We start from the raw sequence: 8,200 nt of genomic DNA on the forward strand, positions 1-8,200 counted from the left end.
ATTAAATATTTACTTACACATATAGGAAATGGAGCTTTAAGTCATCCATTCTTTGTTACTTGCTTACAGTTTCCTTTTCTCCGACTCATTTTAGCTAAATGTCCCGATTCCTCTGAGTTGATCGGAGGGTAATTGAGATCACCTGTTGCAGGGTGTTGGGACTGACTGCTAATTAAGAAATTGAGAGCATCTTGTCACATTTATCCTTTTGGTCAAAAGGGTTGTGATGACACACTCTCTTTAGGACTTCAGAGAGGTAGACCACTGCAGGGAACTCTGATCTTTCCTTGAATAAATGCACACCTCATTTAAACAGATATTATCAACTTGGAACTCTGGTTTCAAGGCACTTTTGCTATCTTAACTTTTCTTTTTGCTCCTTCCTAGTTTGCTATTGAACAATGGTTTATATAATCCAAAGAGCATTTTTTCCAATGCATCTATTGATCACAAGGAAATATATATTTGGTTTTGATGTCTTCCTGATCAGCTGAGATCTGGGGATTTAGAACTGCCACCCTGAAGAATAATATGTGAATCCAGGCATACAATATCTCAGTAGGCAGTGACCTCTATCTAAACCTGTATGGGGTTTTAATTATATGAGATGCTGAGGCACCAGAGGAGGAGAGTAACATTTCAAAAACAAACCAGATATGGCAGCACCAGCTTTCGAGTGCTTTTGCAGTTTAATGAGAATAGTTTAACTAGCTCCAGGCTGCTGACAAACTGAGTTTTTATTTCTGATTGCTAGATAAATCTTGACAGGGAATCTTAGATGACACATGCAGAGGCAGAGAGAGACATGCATACAGAAACCCACACAGTGATGAACATCTATAATGAGGACAGCTTTGTGTCCTTGTACCAAGAGCAAGACGCTACATACCCACCTGCAAACTGGCAAAAAGAATTTTGAAATGATGTTCATTTTATTTTTTACTTATTGATAACGAATAGGAACATGATAGCCATTGGCACAGACAAGGAAGAGAATCGGAGCGCTAAGAGGATTGTAAATTGATCATGATAATCAGTAATGACACTCGCAGAGTACATTTAGTATTGATTTTCTCTCCTGTAACTCGGTGTACGAAACAGCTCCAGTCGCATTTTCTTGACAATAATTAATGGAAGAAAGAATAAATAGTGTCTCTATTGCCAGAATCTGCTACAATACAGTCACAGGGGACCCTCTGCTTCTCCATGTTTTGACTACGCCTTCATTCATCAATTCTCCAAATACTCGAAGGGCTTGTCTTTCGACAGCCTTCAACACTTAAGAAGTACTTTCCTTCACTGTACTTATTTACATCCTTTTTTTTTCTTCGCATGGTTTTCTTTTCTCACTTCTACTTTTATGATTAAACTTTCAGAAAAAGGGCTGTTTCGTTGTATTATATCACACTGGGTTAGTAAAAGCAAGAGCAGAGCCCATATGGTTTAGCTGCTCTTTTGATCATTCCCTGTTGGATGGTGCGGGCACTTACATTGACCTGATGATGATCCACTACCGGTCTGCAGTGTTGTCCTTGTGTCCATATTACTGGAGGGTTAATACAAAAAGCTCAGCAGGCTGTCATTTAATAAATCATTGTCTAACTCACACAGTGCATGAATACATAACATAAGTGACTGTGGTGTGATACCGAATAAGTGTAGTTAGATTATTTTCCAGGGTTACTTTTAGTCTTCTTGATAAAACAATGGTGGGCTTTTTGCTATCTGATATATAGTTATTGATAATCCTGTTATGAATTGGCCTTTATGGAGCCACAAGTCATAATTTTATCATGACTTCAGTTTCAATTATTTTATATATTGTTGCTCTTGTTGAAACACTGTATATTTTAAGGTGGGGTGTGGCCTGCCGCCAGAATGGCACTTTGTAACTTTGTTTCGAAATGTGCTGTATAAATAAAGTTCTCATAGTATATTTATTATAATCAATGGTCACTTTAAAAATGTACTGAAAACAGACTCTGTCACTAGCAAAAAAGGTTTACTGTGGGTGGTATTACATCTGAAGGGAACACCATCACAGCTAAAATGCTCTGAAGCAAAACACTGAACCCTGAGGGACGCTGCACTGCAGGCTATCCAGACCTCTAACCAATGTGTACTTTATGTGGAGGGTAGTAAGTGAAGTGTATGCTTATAAAACTTTATGGGGTTATCTTAAAACTTTATGTCCAATTTGAAATGTGCCATGGCCCCAATATCTTGTCTTTCTCTTTAATTCTCAGATGATGTCTAATTTGTTCTGGTTGCTTCCAACATCATTATTTGCATTTCAGAGCGGAAACATTACTCTATCTTTTTCTAGTGATGAGCAGTTTGAAGCAAAGAGTTATTTGAAGTGTTCAAGGTATTTGGGACTATTTGAAAAAGAACAAGTGACTGAGTTATTGAGGAAACCAATTACCTCCCAATGTTAAACTCTGTAACAGTATTTTCTTTTTAAGAGACATTTTTTCTCAGGATGCTGTGAAGTTTTCAGATTCATTAAACTTCCAAAATACAACCAAAAAAATACAACCAAAAAAAAGTAATAATCTCTTTTTTCAATTCTCTCCTGAAAGAATTTTGTTGTTTGTTTGGAAAAAAACGTTTGGTTTAGTTGAGTTCAGGTTTACCTGAAAAAAGAATGTGATTGTAATGGTTGTTGATTAAAAATTCCACCTACTGTTGACCATGTTCTTTGCTTTAATAACTTCAAAATTAAATACAATTGAAATGGGTATCGGGCTATTTTTCTGTGTAGTCTGTTCTCTCTGGGTCAGTGAGTGTTCACTCGAATTTAAACACTCCTGGTCCATTATCACAATCCTAAGAGCTTGACCGTTTGAGTTCTTTTTAGCTGAACCTTTCAGTAAAGGATATGTTGTTGATTTTCACTCCTAAAATGCAGACAAGAATTCAAAATTTGAGCTGTCAATCTGTAGAAAAAGAGTAGAAAAAAGGTAACCCCACTTCGTACCATCTGATCAAACTGTCTGTATTCCAGAGGGAACTCCTTCTTGATTGGAGCAACTCAAAAAATGCAATGTGTTCGCTATATTGTGTACAATCCAGGTTTCTCCCTCTTCTAGACGGACAGAACTGTCCCACTAGACTTTTAGCTGGTAATTTAGCCACATGCTTTTTAATTGAGACAGAGCATTGCATGACTTAAGGGAATTCGTTCTACAAGGCCACACTATATGCAGATGATATTCTATTATTCCCATATCTTAGATTTATATCTTCGGATTAACACAGCTGCACAAATGACCCCATCTTCTGAATTTCCTAGCAAGAGAGTCTTTCTTCACGTATCTGGGCTTACATATCACTTGCACCCTGAAGTTCTTGTTGAATTTAATCTCATCTCTTTGATATATAAATGTGGTAGAAATGTGGATGGCGCAACAATGGTGTCAAGTCTCATTCATCAACCGCAATATATGAGATATAGCCAACTATACAATACAACCTGAATTATCTCTCTGAGAGGCTCCAAGAATAAAACCATATTGTGACGAGTGACACCCCCAACCCCCTTCTACTACGAGGACAAGATGAAACAGAGAGACATCTGAATTCTTACCTAACTCTGAATTTATTCATGATGTTCCCATGGTAATGCCTGGGAATAAATCACTTCTTTCCCAGAAACCTTTCTCCTCTGGCCCTTGCCCCTCTCCATACTCTCGCAGCAGGAGGAACTCACACAGAGAAAGAGACGTAGTGGAATTAGTTATCAAACTCAAAAGTACAGTGCGTTAGCTGAGTGATGCATTAGCAGGTGCTTACTACATGACTTCTCTTTGAATCATAATATAATAAATGTTAGAGCACTGCAGTATGAAAAAAACAACAACTAGTAGTTTTGGACAAGGAAAAATATTCAGATCTCAGACTTGAGTAAGATTAATTAATTGCAAGGACCTACATGAATGATTTGATGTTATGATTGCACATTAATTTGTAGTCATGTTGAGTAAGATGTGTTAATTGATACCACTCTCATCTGTACAGGTTAATATGTAGCTGGAGCCTTCAGCGGCCAATCTTAGCTCATCTTAGCATAAACATTGTAAACAGGGGGAAACTGCAAGCCAGGTTCTGTCCAAAGGTTCCCAAATTCACATAATAGCATACTTAATGCTCAGCAATTTATGTTTTGTTTGATTTTACAATACATAATGGAAACACACACGCAATTCAACGTTTTTAATCATCAGCTGCGAGGGAGGCATTCAGGGTGTTGTAAAGACTCCTGGCCTAAGCCCATTGTCATACAGTATATACCTCCAATATACAATTAAGAGGATTCAGAAAGGCTGCATTAAGTTAGTGAGAAAGCCATTTGTTAAATCACCCGCTCTTTCCTGGCCATCCTTTGATCCACTTACCGCAAAAAGGATGTGGAGTTTACAGTTATTCAAACACAGATTGTAGGTGGCAGGTGGACAGAATGTAGGCATACTGCAGGTTTTCAAGGTAATGGAAGCACAAGATAATCGACTGTATGTCAATGTGTCACCTGTTACCTGTCTGATCTGAAATTCCCAGTGTCTTTTCCATTTCCTCTCTGTGGGCAACCCACTCTCATCTCAGTCACTGTGTGAGTAGTCTGAATAGAACCTGTGAAAGTCTAATGACATGAAACAACGATATTTTCAATTCTCAGAGCACCCGTGGGAAAGTCAAAGCCCTGGTGAGATTGAGAAATGGAGTGTGTGCATGCAACTGTGTACCCTCAAGAATGCATTGTTAATATATATCGGCGGAAATACATATTTGTATGCTTACATCCTCCTTTTCTCACAGCAGGTTATATTTGGATGGAAAAGTCCCCTTTTTTCCCCAACTCTCACTAGGCTATTTAGATAAGATATATGTTCCACTATGTCTATCTGTTATTTCCGATGCATTATGTCTTTATTTCGGCTGCATATGGATTTCCTTTGAGATCCAATACTGTTTTTTAACAAGCACAACGGCAGGAACTCCCGATAGGCCAACTGTGGCTGAGTTCAGAAGCACCGAACATCATGGTTTGAGTAACCTTAACTAAGACAAGCAGGAGCACAAAACAAACACGTTAGAACATGACTTAGTCATTGAATAATAAATATGAGATGGGATGCTTATCGTGGCAAACAAACTTACGGTTTCTTTCTGACACGTCTCAGGTGGGAGGACAGGTATGAGAATGTTGATGAAAACCTCAGCGCTGTGTGGGGAGACAGTCTGTTGTTTTGTCTGTAGGCTATGCTGCGATTTGAATTTTGTTTACAGTCAACAACTCGACTGCCAAAACTTTCCCCGTACAACCATCACCAACAGCAGCAGCCTGGCCAAAGTGAATTGTCCTCCTAAAACTTTTCAGAAAGATTATTTTGGTGCGACGTCATTGAATCGCCAATTGATACTTCAAGTTTTACTCTTGCTCATTTTATCCACAGAAATGTTTGTCTTAAATTTGTCTTCAGCTGTGTATCAAGGCCCCTAAAGACATCAAATGCTCAAGTGAAAGAAGAGAAGGAAGAATTGGGAGATACATCTTCGGTGAAATTGTTTGTTTGTGTGTGTGTGTGTGTGTGTGTGTGTGTGTGTGTGTGTGTGTGTGTGTGTGTGTGTGTGTATGTGTGGACTGCTCGGGGCATCAGAGGAGACTTTTAATCATCAGCTGCGAGGGAGGAATTCAGGGTGAGCCTTGAACAGAGCTATTGTTCATCTTCGTTGGGTCCAGGCATAAACAAAGAAGATGACAACAGGTGCAGGTTATCACCTTACCTTTAATGGCTTTATTTTACCCATAAATGACAGATTTTGTTTGTTGCCACAGCTCTGAAAGGTTCAACCTTCAGAGACGTATTAAAGCAAATTTCCCCCTATCATTTGATTTTGAATAAATCCTAAAACATAGCATGCATCCACTTTGACACTCGAGTGGAGTCCCTCTCCCACTGCTCTGTTTCTTGACAGTATTTGAAGGTGACAAGCTTCATCTAAAGCTATCATCAATTGAATTTAAAAAAGGGGAAATCCCTTACGTTGAGAAAAACAGTTTTTCTCCCCATACTTTCTGACAGAGAGACAACTGGAAACTGTGGCAATGGAAAAGTGGGAGGAAGGTTTTCACTTTTTACTTTGACCCCTGGCATGGAAACAGATGTGATGTGAAGGCTCTTTTGTGTTGGACAAGTTCATCTCATAGTTTTCAGGCTGTTGCTCAAGGTGAAACTCACAAGTTTCAGGATTGTTGTTTCAAAAACGTTTTAGTAAAGTTCATAGATAAAGTTAATACATGGCAGGGGAGTACATCTGGAAAACACAGACAATCATTAAAATATTTTTTTCCAGTTGTTTATGTTTAATATTTTACTCATATTGAAAACTCTGATTTGCTTTGACAACTCTCACCCAAATGGCAAAACCCTTTTACAAACCCTCTGCCCTCATCTCATCCAGCCATGCAGTTAATTATGTTTTTATTTTGAGATTAAAGCAGAGCATATATTAATCATATAATAATAATCAATAAACAATGAACGAAAACATATTTTCTGCTGCGAAAGGATGAGATAATATGGTCCTGCAGTGATGAAAGTTATTTATTTAAGATGTAGACAAGACGGGAGATGAGTTAAGAGAGAAGTGAGATGAGGTGAGAGAATAACTAATTTGAACCGTTAATCATGACAGCTGATTTTGGTCTGCACTGCGAACACCCCCCCTTGCTTTCCTGTTGCTGACATTTTCATTAGCACATCATCTTCCTCTTTTTGTCTTGTTTCTTTGTATGTGACTCCATTTAGAAAGCTACAGTGGCAGCGAGCTAAATTATCTCCTTCTTCCAGAAGAACACAATTTGCCCCATAATACAATAAATCAATGTTGAAGCTGCATTGTTTAAAAATGAATTCCAGGACTCAAAATATCATCTACACCAACGTAAATGATAGAGACTTGAGCACCGAAACCGAAATTGTTGTTAACAAGAAAAAGCTTTGATAGTTTTAAAGCACATGCAGCCTTCCCTGGAGCAAAACAAGGCACTGCGTGAGATTAAACGCAGCAATTTACAAGATAGGATACAAAACAGAGAATGTGTGAAATAAATCACTGTAGAGTCAATGCAAGATCCCATCAATGTTTGAAAAAAAAAGAGTAACACTGAAAGCAGACAAAATCTAAATGAGTTTTTGTTGCATTCACTGAACAGAAGTGCAAACTGGATGCGGCACCTGCTTCAGAAGTGATTGTCCCAAAAATGTTGTAGGGAGATGCCCCACTCCTGCTTGACTCCTGCACGCTTAGTTTGTATCAATCAAATACTCCATTTAAATAGCTCATGTTGCAAATCAAAGTTTGAACAAATAAAAACTTGGTTCAAAGTTTTGAGGAGAGAACGAGAGGAGCAGGTTTGCAGGCCAATAATGTGCAGTATTCAAAATCTTCTCCTTTGTTTTAAGGTGATCTTAGAAGGTGATAAAGCTGTTTTCTGCTTTTATTTTTGTTTCTTTTCTTTTCTTATTTATATTATTAAATCATAGTTCTGAAGGAAGCTGTTATTCCTGAATTTGTATGATGATGGTATGTTATTTTAGAACATTATGGCATATGTGCAGGGTGCGATTTGTAGGGGGGGATGGTGAGGATTTCCCCCCCTCTGGTTTTCCTATCCCTACCTCTGCTAAATTATTTTTATCTCCGGTGGGGACAAGGATTTCCCCCCCTTGAGAGCGATGAATGCAACTTAACTGCTAGCCTACTTAAACTCTTGAAATCTAACGATCTTCAGTGTCTTTACATCAGAGTAGGCTATTCAGCAGCCTTCTGGCAGACGGTGCATATTTCTGAACGTCATCGAACACAAAAACATTGTAACATTTTTGTGCGGGAACTTCGCAGGAAAAACAGCGCTGAACCAAACATGAAACGCGTTCAGAGCAGCATATCATCTTACTTTACAGGACCCATTTGCAGAATTGTGGATAGAAGAGGGCCGAAATGCTGCAGACAATGCCCCGATAGGAAAAACGAAAAAGCCACCACAAATTTGTCACCAGAGCCGACTGTTTACTTTGTCTAGTTTTCCAGACCTGTCCCTGAGTGTTGACAGCACGTTGTGCTATTTAGTGAGTTATTTTGAGTGTTTGATTTAAGTTAATTGGAGGGTCTTTTCATGGAGAGCATTGATGCTGTT

The sequence above is a fragment of the Eleginops maclovinus genome, chromosome 19 (assembly GCF_036324505.1).
Source record: "Eleginops maclovinus isolate JMC-PN-2008 ecotype Puerto Natales chromosome 19, JC_Emac_rtc_rv5, whole genome shotgun sequence".
Classification (NCBI taxonomy): Eukaryota; Metazoa; Chordata; class Actinopteri; order Perciformes; family Eleginopidae; genus Eleginops; species Eleginops maclovinus.